The sequence below is a fragment of the Doryrhamphus excisus genome, chromosome 4 (genome assembly GCF_030265055.1).
Source record: "Doryrhamphus excisus isolate RoL2022-K1 chromosome 4, RoL_Dexc_1.0, whole genome shotgun sequence".
NCBI lineage: Eukaryota > Metazoa > Chordata > Actinopteri > Syngnathiformes > Syngnathidae > Doryrhamphus > Doryrhamphus excisus.
The window spans coordinates 3,952,930-3,973,770 of record NC_080469.1 but is presented as its reverse complement, the minus strand read 5'-3'; positions in this window follow the sequence as shown (position 1 = coordinate 3,973,770).

Sequence of the window (20,841 nt, the reverse complement as noted above, 5' to 3'; positions counted from 1 at the left end):
ATATTAATAAATTGAAGGTTATTTTGTTACATGGCTATTACTGAGGGATATAGAACATATCTCTTAAATAAATTAGTTTTATTTATTTTCTCATTTTAGTATTAATCACTAAAGAAATATCTATGGTGTTCGGGTCAATTTTGACCCAATATATATTAATTTCAAGAAAAGGTAGAAAAATGTATTGTTTTCAGCAACAGAACTTTAGTATCAACTGAAATAAAAAAAACAGATTATGATTTCAGTTGTGGCTCAAAATATTGCTTTATAGTCATGTTATTATAACCGGGTCGAAACCGACCATAACAATACAGTGGTCATAATTTCAACCAGACCATTTTAAAATGTAGTAAAAAAAATTTTTGGGGGGGGGGTTATTTTGTTGAAATAGAGTTTCCTGATGGGGCGGCGCGGTGGTCGAGTGGTTACCAGGGTTCAATTCCACCCTCGGCCATCTCTGTGTGGAGTTAGCATGTTCTCCCCGTGCATGCGTGGGTTTTCTCCGGGTACTCCGGTTTCCTCCCACATTCCAAAAACATGCTAGGTTAATTGGCGACTCCAAATTGTCCATAGGTATGAATGTGAGTGTGAATGGTTGTTTGTCTATATGTGCCCTGTGATTGGCTGGCCACCAGTCCGAGGCGTACCCCACCTCTTGCCCAAAGACAGCTGAGATAGGCTCCAGCACCCCCCGCGACCCTCGTGAGGAAAAGCGGTGGAAAATGAATGAATGAATGAATAGAGTTTCCTGATAAAGTCAAAAAGCCTTAATGCAATAAACAAATGTTATGTGATTCTTTTTATGCATTAAAATGTAATAAACACAACACAAGAGGAGGGATAAAACAATGCAAAGTGGGAAATGAACACTTACCATCACTTTTACCTTTATTGAAGACTCCATATTGAAGGCAAAGATGGCAAGGAGCATGCATGAAAGATGCAAGGGGACGTCATCTATGCAACTTATTTGGCAGTCACAATAAAAAGGTTAAGGGGGTTTGTTAGGTTTGCAATATTGCATACAGACATTGTACAAAAACTCGAAAATAGAAAATTTTGAAAAAATTGAAAAAATCAAAATTCATTCATTCATTCATTTTCTGCTGTTTATCGCAGGGTCTGCTGGAGGGTCGCAGGGGTGCTGGAGCCTACCCCAGCTGTCTTCTGGCGAGAGGCTGGGGAACACCCTGGACTGATCGCCAGCCAATCACAGTGCACATATACACAAACAACCATTCACACTCACATTATTAGGTGAAAATGGTGGAAATATTTGACTTTTACCAGATTTGCTCAAGCGCCGTCCGTCGCTATATCACCTGCAGTACTCTTTCTTGGTTTTATTACGTATCTTACGTATAACGACGTCTAACTTACAAATAAACACTAGGTGGCAGTAAAAGCACATTCGCTGTAATAATTGTCATATTACTGCATTTATATTACATTTATAGTCATTCAGCTTTGTTACCAGGACAACAGCATTGCTACGGTATCCTCGGTGCCAAAAGCTGTCGGTGGTGATAGAAAAAGAGAGAGAACATACTGCTAGAGATGAAAAGAAAATACAAATAGAGATGCAATTTGAGAAAGAACGCCTTCTGCAGATGACCCACTGCTTTACAGGCTGCTGTGGGTGATAACAGGGCAGTACAATAAACCTTAGAGCGTTTTCAAAAATTCTTATCATGGCCAAATGTGAACCCCCTTTTTTTTTTTTACACCATATTATATGAGAGAGACAAGTCTGTGGGTTCACAGCTTAGATAAAGACCTGAATAATTGGCATGTGGTTACATAATGTGAGCCATACGGTTCATATAGTAGTGGTGATTAATTTATTGCACTAGTGGAATATGCAAAAACGCTAATCCCCAAAAGGTCTAATTAAAAGACTATCAACCTTTCTAAAAAAGCACCTCAGGGGGATACTATGTAATCATGTATTAATAGAATGATTACTAAAGAAATGAAGTCAAATTTGCATATAACTGTAGCTGAATTTTTAAGATAGACTTTAAAGAATTCACTTTTTTTCTTGGAATGTTTGTTCAGCTCATAGTTTCTTAAAGAAGACTGGCTGGATTGCAGTCGGTTGGTGGGTGACTGCATGATTCATATACTTTTTATGGCCGTGGGATATACTGTACATATCGATCTGTCTATTTATGATACGGTGAGCTATGGTTTATTTGTTTCAGGCAAGATATACTCCTTATTTAGCATTTCTCAACAAAAGGAGAGAGAAGCACAACTTGTTTAATCCCTCATTAATCATTAATTTACGCTATATTTTTAATATGTTCACACTTATTTACAATATTTGCTTTTCTTTCATTTTGCAATTTTAAGCGCGTTCAATTCCTGTGTTCAAGTGTGACATTTTCTTACTAAAGACAGGAGAATAGAGAATGTTTTGTATTGACAAATAAATACGATTTTGAAAAAGATCAAATAAAATGGCTGATGAGACAATATAAGGATAAAAAATAGAATATCAATTCCGAATTATTTGAAAGAACTCTTGATTAAGTAAGTAAGGACGTTAATAATAGAACGTGTCACATGAAATTGCATGAATAGCACAGAATTCCATTATCACTTACATTTGATCAGAGTGAAGAGTTCAAATGAATAAATGTTATATTATTAAATTATTAATTAAATAATTAATTAATTATTTATTATTATTAAATTAAATTATTCATAAAAATGTTCTTACATTTTTTTAACTTAAAAAAAATTGAAGTAGGCTTTATGATTTTTTAAATTTTATTCAACCTTTATTTAACCATATAGAAAAGCCATTGAGATCTCTTTTGCAAGGGTGACCTGGCCAAGAGGTCAGAAGTACACGCCAATACATATACATTACAATAATGCAAGATTCATTTTAAACAGAGAATACTTAGAAATAAAAATTGAAGGTAAAATGCTAAATGACAAAAACATATATTACAGGATATAATTAAAAATAAAGTGCTTTGGAGGAAATGTGCTAAAAGTGCTAAAAGGTGACTGACAAAACAGGTTCATAAACACAGGCACTGATTCATGATCATTTTGTTTTTGCACATGATTGTAGCAACTGGCACAAAAGTAACACTTTCAGTTAGTTAGTCAAACCTGGTATATCTCTGGAATATAGTTTTCTTGTTACATATAGGATACCTACACTTGGAAAGACAAAGAAGACAGAAAAAAGTACTTAAAGTACTTAAATTCACACTCTTAAATAATCAAGTATGGAGACACATACATAACATGAGCTCATTCTACTCCAGGCAATTACTTATATTTAAATGACTTTAACGATAAATTAGCGGCACGGCGGATGAGTGGTTAGCACGCAGACCTCACAGCTAGGAGACCAGGTTTCAATTCCACCCTCGGCACCAGTCCAGGGTGTACTCCGCCTCTAGCCGGAAGACAGCTGGGATAGGCTCCAGCAACCCCCGCGACCCTCGTGAGGATAAGCGGTACAAAATGAATGCGTTCTCCTCCTATTTTGTGTGGAAGTGGTAACTTTTTGGCTTCTTATTTTGTCTTTCCCCACCCTCGGCCATCTCTGTGTGGAGTTTGCATGTTCTCCCCGTGCATGCATGGGTTTTCTCCAGGTACTCCGGTTTCCTCCCACATTCCAAAAACATGCTAGGTTAATTGGCCACTCCAAATTGTCCATAGGTATGAATGTGAGTGTGAATGGTTGTTTGTCTATATGTGCCCTGTGATTGGCTGGCCACCAGTCCAGGGTGTACCCCGCCTCTAGCCGGAAGACAGCTGGGATAGGCTCCAGCAACCCCTGCGACCCTCGTGAGGATACGCGGTAGAAAATGAATGAGTTCTCCTCCTAGTTTGTGTGGAAGTGGTAACTTTTTGGCTTCTTATTTTGTCTTTCCCCACCCTTGGCCATCTTTGTGTGGAGTTTGCATGTTCCTCAGCCGTGGTGATTGAACGTGTTGGTGACTCTGCTTCCTGTGTGTATGGTGTGTTAGTGTGTCATTTGTCATCGCCATCTTTGCTCCTGATCCTGGTGGAAACCCCGAGACACACCTGAAGTCACTCAGCTAATTACCTCAGCTCTTAGGTTCTGCCTTTGTTGTTCGTCTGTTTGAGCCTAGTCACATGTTTCGGTTTATTCCTGCCCCCATGCAGCTTCCTTGGTTGAAGACCGAAAGTAAGTCAGTCCCTGTAAAAATTCCCGTAAGTCAGCTAGCGTTGCTAAGTTGTCTCGTGGCTTTGCTTGGCACCCTAGAACCACCAGAACTGTGTTGACCTCTGACTTGAGTCGCCCTCTGGATTTTTTTTTGGGTCTCAAATAAATTGATTCAAGAACCTCCCTGGTCCGACCTGACAGAAGTACTCTTATTCGCAACGGATACTTGTTGTACACGATCTTGAGAACTGGGCACTGCAAAAGGAACTGTAGGTTAGATAAAGTACACAGTAGCTCTACATAGTATGATTGTATATGCAGTTTATCTGTATTACTGAGTCAGAAATACCGAAGTCCATAACGATATTAGAGGTATTCTGTCAAAGTGTCTCAACCATGCCAGGTTTTATGGTCAGCTCAATACAAACCTAAATACCGCAAACGTAATAAAGCGGTTCTGAAACAGTAGTTATCAACTTACTTTATCAAGTCTAATTTTCTTTTCACACTCATGGATTTTTTTTTCTTTGAATGTGAAGTGAAACAATCTGGCATACATGAGACAAGACGATGGTGAACAACAATTACTCGTTAGTTCATCCTTAGGGATTAACAGAGGAAAAACATTCCTGATAAATAAAGGTTTTTATTGCTACCTCTAAAGTCACTATGCTTAAGGGCAAATTGGTTTTCCACTGAGGGCAAAATGTGATTTATTTTGTCTTGAATAGCAAGAATGTTATTATCAAAGTAGCTCATGAAGTCATTATTCCAGAGAGTTATGGGAATACACAGATCAATAGAACTAAGATGCATTGTCAGTTGGCCCGCAGGGCTGAAAAGAAACATGTGGTTGTTTTTGTTTTTTGTTTTTTTTTTAAATTAAAGAAGAGTAATAGTTTGCTTTGGCACAACAGACAGCCTTTCTACTTATTTTTTACTAGCTTAAGCTTAAGCCTGATCTACGTTATTGGTGGAACACAGGGGAAGACAGGGAGTATAAAATCGTTCTTCGAGTTTGTGACGCAGACTAGCTGTCATGTCTTGACTCGATCCTGAGGATGCAGAGAACAGGACCAGATATGAAGGTAAAGGTCTTATCTATTTATTAACAATACTTGTTGTCATTCAGCGGCAGGACTCCGGATTAAAACAACTAACAAAAATGCTTTGAGGGGGACGGCCGGGACGGCAGGCCCACAGAAGCAGCAGGCACTCTTCAGGGAACGGTGGAGAAAGCAAAACCGGCTTGGGCGATGAGCCCAGTGAGGGAGGCGGGACCCCTCCAGGAGTTACCCCGAACAGGTCCCATGGTGCCCGTGGCAGGACACCTCTGGAGAACGACCAGGATGGTGAGCCTGGCTGAGGAGGCGGGATAAGGACCCCGTTAGAAGCTTGGTTGTCGGGGAACTGCAGGTGGTCTGCAGCACTACAGAGTAGGGGTTCAGGTGTTTAAACTGGAGGCCACTTCTGGTTGGCTTGATGTGGAGTTGAAGAGACAGCCAGGACAGGGAGTGGCGATGGGGATTCACCCGAAGCCCTCTTTGGAGCTGGCCGTCGGTGCTTAAGGGGGACGGCCAGGACGGCAGGCCCACAGAAGCAGCAGGCACTCTTCAGGGAACGGTGGAGATAGTACGACTTGGGCGATGAGCCCAGTGAAGGAGGCGGGACCCCTCCAGGAGTTACCCCGAACAGGTCCCATGGTGCCCGTGGCAGGACACCTCTGGAGAACGACCAGGATGGTGAGCCTGGCTGAGGAGGCGGGATAAGGACCCCGTTAGAAGCTTCGTTGTCGGGGAACTGCAGGTGGTCTGCAGCACTACTGCAGGAGAGTAGGGGAGCACATTTGGTGGCCGTGAAGCAGGTGCTAGAACTGGAGGCCACTTCTGGTTGGCTTGATGTGGCGTGGCGATGGGGATTCACCCAAAGCCCTCTTTGGAGCTGGCCGTCGGGGTCGCGGTCGGGAAGCTTGCTGGGGTTCCTCGATACATCCACGCCATTGGTATCAGCGAGATGTTTTACGACTTGGTGTGCAACCGCATCGGTCAGATGTTTCTTGTAGCAGATCTTAGTTGAGTTGCATACAATTTTGGTCCACTCCTATGTACAACCACTATCTAAATCCTTAAGGTTTAAAGGATGTTACTTGGAAACTAAATTTTCCACTCTCTGCACTGATTTTCAGTGAGATTAAGGTCTGGGAACTGGCTTGTCCACTCCAGGGTCTTAACATGCTTCTTTTTGGCCACCTCTTTGTTGCATTGGCTGTATGTTTTTGGCAACAGAGAAACGCCCCCAAAGCAGAATGTTTCCACCTCCATGTTTGACAGAAGAGATGGTGTTCTTGGCATCATGTTTCTCGCCTCCAAACACATTGAGTTGGCCACTGTGTATACACGGTAGACCGATGTTTTGTTATTAAAACATTCATTCATTCATTCATTTTCTACCGCTTTTTCCTCACGAGGGTCGCGGGGGATGCTGGAGCCTATCCCAGCTGTCTTCGGGCGAGAGGCGGGGTACACCCTGGACTGGTCGCCAGCCAATCACAGGGCACATATAGACAAACAACCATTCACACTCGCATTCATACCTATGGACAATTTGGAGTGGCCAATTAACCTAGCATGTTTTTGGAATGTGGGAGGAAACCGGAGTACCCGGAGAAAACCCACGCATGCATGGGGAGAACATGCAAACTCCACACAGAGATGGCCGAGGGCGGGGACCGAACCCTGGTCTCCTAGCTGTGAGGTCTGCGCACTAACCACCAGACCGCCGTGCCGCCTGTTATTAAAACAATTAAACCTAATATACTTAAAGAATGAAAAACACATAACCTCACGTAACCTATTATAACGCTGGTGGTTTGCTATAAGTATGCATGATATGTTAGACAGCTTAAGGCCATAACACATTTGTTTACAGATTGCTTTTCTGCTTTGTTGACATTCATTCTAAATAAAGTTGTCCTCAGAGGTGAGTAAGCAGCCACCTTAGCATGAAAAGTGATTGGAGCAAACAGCTGCAAGGCACCTATCCAAAAAGTTGCACCAACTTCAGTCCTGTGACAACTTCATTTCAAGGTTTATTCAAGAGCTTAAATGGATATATAAAAAAAAACAGACATAGAGCAAAGAATATGAAGTAGAGTAGCACAGCAGAGATGTCCATGAAATGGTGCATGATTAAAACTGATACATTTATTTTACAAAATCCTAAATTCAGACAGTATATGAATGAATGCAAATTGTCTAATTGCATTTGAAAAGCAATCTCAGCAGATGATGAATATCATAACATATGTCATATACAACCTGAGACAATGTTTATAAAATGGTTTTATTTCAATTGAACATGCATCAGATTACAATTGAATGCATCACATAATCAGTTCACAGTTCCACATGTACAAAAGGAGTAGGAAGAAGCAAAGCTTATTAAATCCTACCCCTCCATCTGTTACTTTTCGAATCAGTAACTGTTACATTTGTTCACTTCCTGCTTTCCTAATATTTTTTTTGTCACATACCAAAGTACGAGGTGATATGAGCATCCAATGACATAATGGGTACCATAGTAAGTGTCAATATAGTGATATATATAGCACATCATGACTGGTTCAAGACTCTTCATCCTTGTATTTAGCAAACATCAACTGCTTGTATTGTTTCTTGAATTGGCTCATCGTAAAAAAACAAACTGAGGAGGCAGCCGAAACGGATGCTCTTGGATTATTCTCTTGGATTTCGAAGTGATAATAACAGGGCGAGGGCTTCCTTTTCAATGGTGTTATAGTTTAACTGGTGTTTATTGATTTTTTTTTGGAAAAGTAGCAGATGGGATAATCTATGCCCTTTCGATCCTGCTGTAAGAGCACCGAGCAGTGCACTTGCGTCGACCTCTAACTTAATCGGTCTTGTGAAATCAGGAGCAGCGAGAACAGGAGCATTACACAAAAGCACTTTGGCTGCTTGGAAGGAATTTTGGCATGCAGAGTACCAAATGTAGGATGTTGTTGGGATCCCCATGCACATCGGCAAAGTTTTTGCAGATGTCTCTGTAGTAACCACACATACAGACGAATCTGTGCAGGGATTTTCTTGTTTGGGGTTACCAGAAAATCGAATATGGCTTGAATTTTGGCAGCCATTGGTCGCACCTGTCACTGCTCAACGTGTTTACCCAAATATGTTACTGCACCGTTTCCAAATTCACATTTAGCCAAGTTTACAGTAAGACAAGCATTATAGAGATGTTCAAAAATTTTTGCCAGTGTGGCCACCTGATCTGGCTCATCAACCAACCACATCATCTAGATACACTTCGCAGTTTTTAACCCGTGCAAGCACTTTGGACATGAAACGTTGAAATCAGCTGGAGTATTTTGCAACCTAAATGGCAAACTGTATACTGCAAAAAGGAGTCTGGTGCAACGAAAGCGGATATTTCGGATGCACACGGATGCCAAGAGCCCTACAACAGATGTCATTTTGCCAAGCCGACATCGATATCGTCCATTCTAGACAAGGGAAAAGAGTCAGACTTAGTGATGGCATTTGCTTTGCGGTAGTCATTACAAAAGCGAACAGTATTATCAGGTTTTGGCACTAGTACACAAGGAGAGCTCCAAGCACTCATGCTTGGTACAGCTAAGCTGTTTTCCAATAGATAACCCACCTCCTTTTGAATTAATGTTCTTTTAACGGGCTGCTTCATAGGTTTTGGGCCTTCGACGTTGATATTATGGAATAGGATGGATGTCTGATGTGGGTGATCTGAGAAGAGTGACAGGTTATTTTTTAATAAATTTTATTATATCAGTATGCATGGGAGTAGGCCAAATGAGCCAAAAAGGACTCAAGGGTATTTTGCACTTCTGAATTTTGTAGTAGAGTGAGGGGCATGATAGCACTCTTTCCTCGCAAACCGTCGTTGGAATGAATGAATGATATTGAATCCTACTTTGCAGAAATTCGCTTATCAAGGTTGGGTCTGTAACCAATTATGCACAATAAACAAATAAACGAATAAAAAGTTGACCGACTAAAGCATGGTGTTGGCAAAAAACTGAGAAAAAAACTAACAAGAAAAGGTCAACAAAGCAGATGAACTGGCTGGGAAGCAACTGGGTAAACTTTCATGAGATTCCTAACTAGTATAGTCTAAAATAGTACTTCCCAAACTTTGTAAAGTCACGTACATCTTCAGACATTTGATCTGAAGCCATGTATCATCCTGCATATCTTTTATTCCACTCTGATGTTGGCAACCATCCCTTCGAATCCATTGAATTTGAATAGCCTTCATTTAAGAGGGCTATGGTTAAAGTCTGCATATTCATCTCAAAGCAAATTGAAAGGGAAGAACAATATCTGTCCAAAGGTTTGTTTAACATTGATGTTTGTTATAAGAACAACATTTTGTATCATTGTCTTATTCTGCAGGGTGGGCTGACTCGCCTCGCCTACGGCTCGGATGCTTGGGTAAAGTGGCTGTATTGTGTTGGGTGTTTGTTTTTGAGTTGTCATATCATGTTTGTCTTGTTAAGTTCAGCCTCTTCCTTCGCACCTCTTAATATCCCAAGTTTGCATAATTCACACTTTGCAATTGCAAAGTTTCTGTCATCACTTTAAAATACTCCACATGGCAGACATAGTTGCATGTAATAAACGTAATATATAAATATACATTAACGGTATATTTGAGTCCTGATCGGGGAATAACGTTTGATTCCAATTGAGTCTGAAAACAAACAAAAAAAATTGTGTTATGTAAAACTGAATTTTATGGAAAGCAGGAAGTGAACAAATGTAACAGTTACTGATTGTAAAAGTACCAGATGGAGGGGTAGGATCAAATCAAGAATAAAGAAAATCAATCAATCAGTAATAAATAAATAAATATAATAATAATAATAATAATAATAATAATAATAATAATAATAATAATAATAATAATAATAATAATAATAATAATAATAATAATAATAATAATAAAACGGCAAATAATAAAAACTTAAGAAACCTAGACAAATTATTTTTTCAGATTAAAATGAACAAAGCATTATTAGAGCCCTGTAGACATGACAAAACACGACTATAGTCACATTTATACTCTTTTTATTTACAACATATTGCGCAACTGCAGGGTCTTGTCACACATGCTAACTCGCAAACTAGAGAGCTAGCGACCTAAACGGTAGCCTTCAAGTTATTCCCTTTACACTTAAATAGCCAAAAACTTACCACTTCCACACGGATAGGGAGGATAACTATTAACAGTTATTTAACCTTTAACATGAACATTAATCAAACGTAATAATTTTTTCTGGGTACATGATACCATACAGCATCCATATCAAACTTGCGCGGGCCGCACTAACATTAAACTTTCATATCAAGGCTGGGGCCTCAAACTCGTGTCCTGCGGGCCACATTTGGCCCACGGGCCGCGTGTTTGAGACCCCTGGATTATGTGATGCATTCAATTGTAATCTGATGCATGTTCAAATGAAATAAAACCATTACCATTACCATTTATCATCAACTCCTAGTCGTTGTGACCAATCACAGCGGTGTGGAAATCCAAGGAATTACAGCTAGTATAGGTGCAGATTGTGGAAGATCTATAAAGCTTTCTGTGTGGGTTATCATGTGTAGCTGCGCTATAGGAGTCCACAGCTCACTACAAGGGGCGAAAATTAACACAATAGCTTTCCTTTAATAACCAAAGGCTGAGCTACCACTCTATATAGTTGCATTATTCTAAATTGGCCCACACTATGCTTCACCTTGCTTTTGTCAGGCTTTAGCTGTGACTATGCTAATCACTAGGAAATGGTAACAACCGAAGAATCCAAATGCCTATTTAGCACATGAGTTTCCTCCTGAAAAAGAAATGACACTTTGCCAGCACTGCAGCACTATTTGTCTCCCCTGTCTCTACAAAGGCCTCCTTTTTTTTTTTTATCACGTCTTCTTTTGTGCTTCTTCCAGCCTCTATCTCTGTCGGGCATGGAGTATCATACTGTTACTGTGTCACATCTGAAACATGGTAGGCCAGAGAAATGTCACACACACACATTTTTTTTTTAAAGGAACATTAACAAGAAAGGACTTTTATGATCTCTCTCGCTCTCACACAAATGGATGCATATAGTCCATAAATGAGAGCCACACTCTTTATATGGTATGCATGGTATGTAATGCACACGTGAGTAGATGCAGCTTTCTGCTCTTCCCACATTTGAGGAGCTAAATAACCTGACACTCACAGAGGCACAAAGCGACACGGTGTGTTGCTTCATTTTTTGGTTTTGTAGAAGGGGCTCTGCAACCCTATAAATGTCTATTGCAGAGATGAGAAATGAGGGATGAATACTGAAAAGGTAATGGTTTTATTTCATTTGAACATGCATCAGATTACAATTGAATGCATCACATAGTCAGTTCACAGTTCCACATGTCCAAAAGGAGTAGGAAGAAGCAAAGCTTATTAAATCCTACCCCTCCATCTGGTACTTTTATAATCAGTAACTGTTACATTTGTTCACTTCCTGCTTTCCTAATATAGTTTAAGTTTTTTTTTTTTTTTAAATTAATTTTTTGTCCCGTACCGAAGTATCCCATAATCAGTTCACAGTTCCACATGTCCAAAAGGAGTAGGAAGAAGCAAAGCTTATTAAATCCTACCCCTCCATCTGGTACTTTTACAATCAGTAACTGTTACATTTGTTCACTTCCTGCTTTCCTATTTTATTTTATTTTATTTTATTTTATTTTATTTTATTTTATTTTATTTTATTTTATTTTATTTTATTTTATTTTATTTTATTTTATTTTATTTTATTTTATTTTATTTTATTTTATTTTATTTTATTTTATTTTATTTTATTTTATTTTATTTTTGATTCCACATACTGAAATGCTATGGCTTTTTAACGTAGTCCTAGAGAAGTGTTGTATTGTATTGTAGAGAAGTATTGGATGACATTTTTAGCTAATTGGTTATTTTTAGCCTTATGCATTATTTTAGCTGTTTGAAGATGAACTATATCAGCAAGTTGAAGTATTTGTGAATTTAGAAATAAGGAGTTAGTATGTTCTCCGTAGGCGGCATTATGAATTATCCTTACTGGCCTTTTTTGCAGTACATTTAGATTGCTTTTATAGTTATTACCCCATATTTCCACACAATATGTAAGATATGGTAAAACCAGATAGCAATAAAGAGTGTGGAGTGATAAAAAGATAAAAAGGTGAATTAAAGTTGGGGAAAGATTCTACAAAAACAAGATGTTTGTAGGTTTCTATGCATTCTATAGAAGTCTGCATGTGTTAGAATGTCACATCAGAAATAAATTAAGATACCGCTATTTTAAATTGCTCCAACTTTGTTGAGGCTTTGGCAGCTGTGATAAAAAACCCATGTGCATCAGAGCTGATCAGTAATATTTTGCTTTATTGGTTTTTCCACATTTCTGCTGTCCAAATTGTAATTAAAAGCAACCAGACCAAAACTGGCTTTGTAAGCTTTGTTTTGTGTGATGATTTCTGTTTCAATTAAAAGTTGCTCTCTAATATTTCAACTGAAGGTTGAGCATTGGATTATAAATATAATCCAGCACATCGATTATGGAACAGAAAATGAATTATTTAAATTATATCCTTATATTGTAGTCAGGTAGTGACGTGTGGAGAACCTTATAACTAAAGTGTGTGTGTTGAATGTTTGAATGTTGTTAGTTCCGCTTTTTATCTTTTATTGGTCATTGGAATTTAAAAAAAAGGACAATGCCGAATATCGGTGATGATTACAAACCTGATCAAAACCTTAAGACCAGTTTAAAAATAACTTTAATTTACCCTTTTGCACATTTGTATCTTAATTAGAATTTAGTTAAGCTACAATATGCAAAAGCAAGAAGGGGGAGTGTGACAAAAAACACTAATTCATTGAAAACAACAATTAAACCGAAATAGGTTGTTTATCAGCCGATCAAAAGTTTAAGACCACCACTAAAAAAATTACAGAAAAAACTCTCTAAACTACAAAAATAAATAAATAAATACTCCGTAATGAGTCGTTGCACCATTCTTGTTAATCACTTCAAAAATTGGTTTGGGCATGCTTGATGCGAGTGTTTCCAGGACGCTATTGGGACCATTTCTCCAAGTGGTGAAGATGGCTTCACAAAGGGCATCAATTGTCTGGAACTGATAGCCATTTTTATAAACTTCCCTCACCCATCCATCCTCAAATCTTCTCTATGGGATTTAAAATCAGAGGAACATGCGGCATGGTCCAAAAGAGTGATGATATTCTCCCTGAAGAAATCCTTGGTCAAGCCAGCATTGTGAACTTCACTATTGTTCTGTTGAAAAACCCAGCTGTTACCATCCAGATGAGGGCCCTCAGTCATGACGGAGACCCGTTGACGCATCGGCACGTAATCAGCTGCCATTTGACGACCCAGCATCACCTGAAGCTCCAGTGTTCCACTGAATGAAAAAGCACCCCGGATCATGATGGACCCTTTTCCACTTTCCTGAGTCGAAAACATCTAAGATGAGATCTCCTTGTCATGCCAGTAACGTTGTAAGCCATCTGGACCAGCAAGGTTTTCCAAATTCAAAATTCCATGTGGCATTGAAAAAGACAAGGTCTTTGGATTTCTGTTTTTGAAACCCTTTCCCAGCAGGATGTCGTTTGATGCCTGCAGTCAGCACCAGTAAGGGCCTTAAAAATTAAATAAAAGTAAAATAAAGTAAAAAAAATAAGTTAACCTATATTAGGAAAGCAGGAAGTGAACAAATGTAACAATTACTGATTGTAAAAGTACCAGATGGAGGGGTAGGATTTAATAAGCTTTGCTTCTTCCTACTCCTTTTGGACATGTGGAACTGTGAACTGATTATGGGATGCATTCAATTGTAATCTGATGCATGTTCAAATGAAATAAAACCATTACCATTATGTTTGTCGATTATTCTGTGTTGGGGGTTTTTGGACTCTGACTTCCTGTCAAGCAGGCCAATGTGTTTAGGGTAGTCAATCTTGATCGAGTTGGTTCTGTGCCCAGAGTGGGACACCAATTTGGCATTTCTGAAAATTTGGCAGTGTAACCACACAAGCTTAGGACCTCCACTTGTGGCATCGTCACCTCACCAGGAATTGGTTATGCACAGTAGAAACTGTCAAAAGCATCAATCATGTGAGTGAACTTGAGTTTTCTGATGTCAATGTTGTGGCTCAAGGGTTATGGGTCATGGTGGCGGTAGAGTTATGGACAACGTGACCATGACCATCACGTCATGTTGTAGCGTGATAATGCATGGCCACATGTCGAAAAGGATCTGTGGGCAATTACTGGAAGATGAAAACATCCCAGCATTGCCAGCGTACTGAGGAGACATGTCAGACAAGTCAACCATTCAGCATGCTTGGGATGGATGCTCTGGACTTGGCGTATTTGACAGCACATTACAATTTCTGTTGACATCCAGTTCACACAGCGAGTGAAGAGCAGTAGACCACAATCAACAATCTGATTGCCTCTATGTCTGCATACCCCCCCTCTTTTGTTCATTCATTCTGCTTTTCCAGCCAATCACAGGGCACATATAGACAAACAACCATTCACACTCACATTCATACCTATGGACAATTTGGAGTCGCTAATTAACCTAGCATGTTTTTGGAATATGGGAGGAAACCGGAGTACCCGGAGAAAACCCACGCATGCACGGGGAGAACATGTAAACTCCACACAGAGATGCCCGAGGGTGGGATTGAACCCTGGTCTCCTCGCTGTGAGGTCTGCGTGCTAACCACTTGACCACCGTGCAGCCCAGTCAAATTTAAATTCGAAAATATAGCATGAAGTCTTATAGTGACTCAAATGGCCCTGAATGAACATAAAACATGAATTCATTTTCTACCGATTTTCCTCACGAGGGTCGCGGGGGGGTGCTGGAGCCTATCCCAGCTGTCTTTGGGCGACCATTCACACTCACATTCATACCTATGGACAATTTGGAGTCACCAATTAACCTAGCATGTTTTTGAAATGTGGGAGGAAACCGGAGTACCCGGAGAAAACCCACGCATGCACGGGGAGGACATGCAAACTCCACACAGAGATGCCCGAGGGGTGGAATTGAACCCTGGCACCCCCTTAGAAAAGTTTTACATCACTGTGTGTTGAGCTCACGAATGATGTGAACAAAACAAAGTGTTGCGTTTATTTTTTTCGGTGCCATGTATGTCACATTGGAACATCACATTTGTAAGAACAGGAAGGGGGAGGAGCTAAAAGGGACGAAAATTGTCCGCAGTGCTTCTCTGCATGTACTTTTTTTCTCTCCTTTTTAGACAACTGACCTTGGGCTTATGAGCTGTAATAAAATGTGGCCAAGCACTCCTGAAATTGGCCCACTCACCGTTAATGCTCGGCAGCCTTCTGCTGAATTAGCATACGGCTTTTATAGAGTCAAGTACATCTTACACATACAAATACTGCACTCTGGGATAGTTAGGGAAATGATGAGGTTGACGATTAAAACAAAGAATGGAGCCAGAGGTTAAGAGGGGGCACTGGAGAAAAAGAGGACAAAAATATAATAGAGCTTGAGTGGTAGCAATGATAGGGAAGATGAAGATGAAATACTGTTATGGTGATGGAATTAAATGAGACCAAGACATGGAAGATTTATGACTATGAAAAATACAGAGAACGAACAATGGTTAAAAATGAATGTCATTGAAAATGAAAAGAACAATACATTAAATAAGTGTATGATCAAACTTTCACAGCGCTATGTTTTATTAGTAATAATAATAAAACCTGACACTTCATGCTGTGATGTTCATTCATTTTACTATAGCTTTCTTATCAAGAAAACTCTGAAATGTCACATTTCAGCACAAGATGTTCTGTTCCTGAAGAGGAGGCAGCTGTTAGTGCGAAAATGGAAAAAAAAAAAAAAAAAAGACCTAGAACGCAATTATTCGAACAGTTTTATAAGACTTCGAAATTTCTCCTTTGTGGCCTTCTCGCACTAAAGCAGTATGTCTTCTCTGTCAAAATCACTGCAGAAAAAAATACACCTCACATACAAATCCTATTTCGGAGGGTTAATAACGACAGAACAAACGGTATGTCTCTCACTGGGCCCAGCATTGTATTTCAAGAAGGTCTCAGTGCTTCTTTCCAGACAAGCATGTAATTGAACAATGGGAACCCAATTATGGTACAATTCATACTGTTTTTGTTTATTTTTTTTGCTGGGGGTATGGTGAAATGAAAAAAGATACATAACATACATAACATCAACTATCTTTCATTTTCATCCTTTAGGGCAGGGGTCTCAAACACGCGGCCCGGGGGCCAATTGTGGCCCGCAGGACACTAGTTTGAGGCCCCCGCCTTGATATGAAAGTTTAATGTTAGTGCGGCCCGCGCAAGTTTGATATGGATGCTGTATGGTATCATGTACCCAGAAAAAATTATGACGTTTGATTAATGTTCATGTTAAAGGTTAAATAACTGTTAATAGTTATCCTCCCTATCTGTGTGGAAGTGGTACGTTTTTGGCTTTTTAAGTTTAATGGAAATAACTTGAAGGGTACCGTTTAGGTCGCTAGCTCTCTAGTTTGTGAGTTAGCATGAGTCTCAAGACCCTGCAGTTGCGCAATATGTTGTAAATAAAAAAAGTATAAGTGTGACTATAGTCGTGTTTCGTCATGTCTACAGGGCTCTAATAATGCTTTTGGTAATTTTAATCTGAAATTTGTCTACCCACCAACTATATGTGGTTTCTTAAGTTTTTATTATTTGCCGTTCTATTATTATTATTATATTTATTTATTTATTACTGATTGATTGATTTTCTTTATTCTTGATTTGTTTATTTATTTTTCATCTTATTTTGTGTAGAAAAATAAAAATTAAGATATTTGAGAACAGTGGAATGTTTTATCAGAGCTTTTCTTGTAGAAAACTAGAACCAAAGCGAAGTTTTTGAATTTTTTTTGTTTTTAATAAATGCGTTTTTTGTTTTTTTTTGGAAAACCTGATGCGGCCCAGTCTCACCCAGACTCGAGCTCCAGTGGCCCAGAAGTAAATTGAGTGAACTATATCAGCAGGTTGAAGTATTTGTGATTTTAGAAATAAGGAGTTAGTATGTTCTCTGTAGGCGGCATTATGAATTATCCTTACTGACCTTTTTTGCAGTACATTTAGTGAGTGAAGATTGCTTTTATTGTTATTAGCCCATATTTCCACACAATAAGTAAGATATGGTAGAACCAGAACGCAATAAAGAGTGTGGAGTGATTTCTGATTAAGAACAAATTTTGCTTTGTTCAATATTGAAATATTTATGGCCACTTTATGTTGTATATTTGTAATATGAGGTTTCCAGCTCATAAACCTGGTTTAACCAGGACTGTGACACCATGCATGAAGCTTGTTAATTTGCTTTGTCACAAGGGGATAATGGCAATTGGAGAGAGAAGGTGAGGGCTAAGGTGGAGCTAAATCAATTTCAATTCCAACAGTCAATTTTATTGCAAATGTTGACTCAAAATGCAGAGCATTGACCTCGAGATTTTTGAATTTTTTTGTATGTATTTAGTATTTTTTTTAATTGAGTAAAGGTCTTTATTTTAGTGCTGGTATAAACTTGATTTGTTTTACTGACTGAAGTTCTTTTGAGTCACTCAATGAATCGGTTACTCGATTCATTCACTCATCACACAATGCAAAGAAACTTGCACATGCACAACATGTCCCTGCACAGTGAAATGGGAATCTCAAAGTTCCATTCAAGAACTGAATGTAATGAAATAATACTTATTTAAGAGTCCAGATCCCCCATTAGAATTCATTCAAAAAACATTTCCATATGATGGCAGTGACTTTTTGTCTCATAGGTTATGAGAATTTAACATTTCATAATATCAGCATGCCATGTCAAGACTAAGACACAATCCTCTCAATACAAACAACCAATCAAATTGATTTATAGCAGCATATAAAATATGCTCACTCACATTTGAAATGACATAAAGTCAGTCATTGCAGGTAACAAAAGAGAATATGTCATGTAATTGAATAGAATGGCAGGTCACATTTATCAGTCTAATTCATGTCACTCCTGCCAAAATTTGAAGGATTCTAAGATGAGCAAAAAAAAAATAGTATGCATTAACAGTAGATCAGTCAAAATCAATGTCTTAATCCGGTTTAATTTGCAAGATTAATTAGATCAATGTTTAAATGCACCTAAGGCATGCCACAGTTCCACTCATACCCCTTTTTCCACTGTAGTGGACTTCGGTGCTGGTGCTGGATTCAGTTTGCGGAGCCGTGTCATTATGTCACAGGGGTTACGCCTTCGATCAGCAAACAGCAGCAAATTTCAAGTGTCGAGCGTATTTTTAATCAAAACACACAAGTGACTATAGTCCTCGACGCTGCACATTATTTACAGTTAAAAATATCAATATAACTGTGGAAAAATGTGAACATTATGTTGCAAAATGCAAAACATTTGAACAAAGATTGAATGTTGCAGGCTTCGGGTTTGTGTCACCACTGTGACCTCGAAATTCAAACCAATTGTGGAACCACGACAATGGAAAATCTGAGCACCAAAGAAAAGTGGAAAAGGGGCATAAGTCACAACTGCAGGTGAATGTAAAAGAGACATGGGTACCAAGTGCCATCAAAAAGCATAATGACAACAAAATAATAATAATAATAATTAGAATAATATTAAGAGTGATTACTCTAAATCAATCCACAATGCCTGTGTGGTGCATCTGTTAAAAAAAAACACTTTAAAAACAGCCCTATTAGCATGCAGTAGCATACAATATAAACTTCATATGGTCTGGAACAGCACTTTTTCATGCCTCAGAGGTCCCGAATTACTTATAAAGACAAGATTCTACAAATGACTGTTAAATTGCAAACATGCTCTATTTTGGCATACTACATTCTCAAAAGCCAAAAGCCTGTAGTGTTACACTAAGGATATTGACATGGACAAGGTGGCTGGTGTAGAATCAATAAAAGTCAGTCGAAAACTGAGTGGCACAATTCACAAAAAGCACAGCAAGGAAGCACAGCTTAGTCAACTGTAAAACTCGCCCTGGTAGATGGAAAAAAATGAAAAGTACTACCAGAGAGGCAAAAGAGGTGCATAGAGTTCGCAAGTTCAAGGAGAAACACAAACCCAAGCAAAAAAAAAATGAACTGGTAACTAGCAAAAAAACTAAACAGAACTCGAATTACAAATAGTGAAAAATAATAAAGGTAATGCATACGACCAACCTTAACCCATCCATCCATCTTTTGGAGTCGCCAATTAATTCCACCTAACATGCATGTGTTTGGAATGTGGGAGGAAACCGGAGTACCCGGAGAAAACCCACGCATGCACGGGGAGAACATGCAAACTCCACACAGAGATGGCTGAGGGTGGGGAAAGAAAATAAGAAGCCAAAACGTTACCACTTCCACACAACATAGGAGGAGAACTCATTCATTCATTCAGTGTCTACCGCTTATCCTCACGAGGAGGGTCGCGGGGGGTGCTGGAGCCTATCCCAGCTGTCTTTGGGCGAGAGGCGGGGTACACAGGGCACATATCACAGGGCACATATAGACAAACAACCATTCACACTCACATTCATTCACCTATGGACAATTTGGAGTCGCTAATCGACAGAACATGTAAATTCCAGACAGAGATGCCCAAGTGGAGAATCGAACCAAGGTCTCCCCGATGCAAGTATGCTTATTATGACATAAGCAGGCAAAAACTCAGCCCATAAGGATGAGATTTGCAGATATGAATCCCACTGTGGGGAAAAAAAATCAATATTGGGACTTGCAGGATAGATGCCTGTGCAGAGGTACCTTCACTCCCTTGCCTGCAAGTCAAAATGTGTGGGAATTGCTTCTGAATGTGTGTGTTAAACTTCTAATACTTGCAAAACAATATACACAGAGTGAAAACAAAACATGTCCTCTGCCAGTTGAAGTAACATAAGTACAAAAAAACCCAAATACACCTGATTGCTAACCAGTGAGAAATAAATCGAGCCAAAAAACCTAATTAATTTTATAAATTACAAGAGAGGATGTAGTATCTTACACAGACCAAGGATAAAAAGTCCTTGCCACGGTCCAAGTAGCATCTTAGAAATTTTCAATTTAGTTTTATTGACTCAGGAAGGCATCAGTGCTGTGCTCCCACCACCATAAAACAGCCACTCACACAAATTATAGAGTATAGCTGCAATTTTATTGGGCCGCATGTTACAGTCTGGGGGAAAAAATATATATATATATTGTTCCACATTTGACAGAATGTTGTTATTTATAGAGGAATATGGTTGATTCGACACTGAATCTAACAGCACAAATGTCCAGTGGTTAGCACTGTTGTCTCACAGAAGGACGCAGATTTGTCATGTTCTCGCCGTGCTTGTGTGGGTGGCTTATTAAAACATGTACAGGATGTTTGGTTTGTTGAAGACTCTAAATTCCTGATAATTATGAATATGAGTGTGAGTTTATGTCCTTGCATGATTACACAACAGCAAGCTGTTTTCCTTTGTGGTTTATTAACAAAATGACATGAATACAGATAACAACTTTTAGCCCC